The sequence below is a fragment of the Malurus melanocephalus genome, unplaced genomic scaffold, assembly GCF_030028575.1.
Source record: "Malurus melanocephalus ecotype Western Australia unplaced genomic scaffold, MMel_1.1 scaffold_2013, whole genome shotgun sequence".
Classification (NCBI taxonomy): Eukaryota; Metazoa; Chordata; class Aves; order Passeriformes; family Maluridae; genus Malurus; species Malurus melanocephalus.
In genome coordinates this window covers 4121-6062 of record NW_026625245.1, presented here as the reverse complement: position 1 = coordinate 6062, position 1942 = coordinate 4121, and positions in this window count along the sequence as shown.

Genomic DNA, 1942 nt, shown 5'->3' with positions numbered 1-1942 from the left:
GTTCCAACCCCTCTCCCATGCACAGGGACACCTTCCACCACAATTTACCACCTTGTGTAACAAATCCACAAATGTTCTGAGCCTCAGGAGTTTGGGATTTTGGTGTTCATCTGCTTCAGTTATTAGGAAGCCGTTCCAGAGATTGTTTGTATTGAATATTAGAAGCCTGCTGATTTCCAGCCACAGCATGTTCGGGTCTCTCTTCATTTCCAAGCTTTCATCCTGCCCCCACATTTTCCCAGCCCTGATTTTCAGTTTAAGCTGTTCTTTTTCTGTCTCTCCACAATTTCTTCATTGGCTGCAGTCACCCCCCCACCCCGCTCCGTGTTTGTTGTGTGAATTGGGCAAACACTCTCGGGTTCCTGGCGCAGCTGCTGCCTGGAACAGGTTTTTGTGGGAGGTTTGCCTCCATCATCCACCTCCAGCCCTGCACTGCCTGGGCAAACGTGCGAGGAGCTCCGGCTCCTGTGTTCTGCGGTGTGGGATGCACGGTGGATGTGCAGGTAGCCATGGTGACAATGCCAGGGACCTGTGCTGGCATGGCAGGGATGCTGCTCTGCCTCAGCAGGGGTGGCACAGGGCACCGGGGGGACAGTGGGGACCGTGGGGACAGTGGGGCCTGCATTGGCATGGCAGGGATGGCACAGGGCACAGGGGGGACAGTGGGGACAGTGGGGCCTGTGCTGGCACGGCAGAGATGCTGCTCTGCCTCAGCAGGGATGGCACAGGGCACAGGGGGGACAGTGGGGACAGTGGGACCTGTGCTGGCACAGCAGGGATGGCACAGGGGGACAGGGGGACCGTGGGGACAGCGGGGACAGCGGGACCTGCACTGGCACGGCAGGGATGGCACAGGGCACAGGGGGGACAGCGGGGACAGCGGGACCTGCACTGGCACGGCAGGGATGGCACAGGGCACAGGGGGGCCATGGTGACAATGCCAGGGACCTGTGCTGGCACGGCAGAGATGCTGCTCTGCCTCAGCAGGGATGGCACAGGGCACAGGGGGGACAGTGGGGACAGTGGGGACAGTGGGACCTGTGCTGGCACGGCAGGGATGGCACAGGGTACAGGGGACAGTGGGGACAGTGGGGCCTGTGCTGGCACGGCAGGGATGGCACAGGGCACAGTGGGGACAGTGGGGACAGTGGGGCCTGTGCTGGCACGGCAGGGATGCTGCTCTGCCTCAGCAGGGATGGCACCAGGCACAAGGGGGACAGCGGGGACAGCGGGACCTGTGCTGGCACGGCAGGGATGGCACAGGGTACAGGGGACAGTGGGGACAGTGGGGACAGTGGGGACAGTGGGACCTGCTCTGCCTCAGCAGGGATGGCACAGAGGGGACAGTGGGGACAGTGGGACATGCACTGGCACGGCAGGGATGCTGCTCTGCCTCAGCAGGGATGGCACAGGGCACAGGGGGACTGTGGGGACAGTGGGGACAGTGGGGACAGTGGGACCGGTGCTGGCACGGCAGGGATGCTGCTCTGCCTCAGCAGGGATGGCACAGAGGGACAGTGGGGACAGTGGGGACAGTGGGGACCATGGGGACAGTGGGACCTGTGCTGGCACAGCAGATGCTGCTCTGCCTCAGCAGGGATGGCACAGGGGGACCGTGGGGACAGTGGGGACAGTGGGACCTGCTCTGCCTCAGCAGGGATGGCACAGAGGGGACAGTGGGGACAGTGGGACATGCACTGGCACAGCAGATGCTGCTCTGCCTCAGCAGGGGTGGCAAAGGGGGACAGTGGGGACAGTGGGGACAGTGGGGACAGTGGGGACAGTGGGGACAATGGGACCTGTGCTGGCACGGCAGATGCTGCTCTGCCTCAGCACGGATGGCACCGGGGGACAGTGGGGACAGTGGGACTTGCACTGGCATGGCAGGGATGGCACAGTGGGGACAGTGGGGACAGTGGGGCCTGCGCTGGCACGGCAGGGA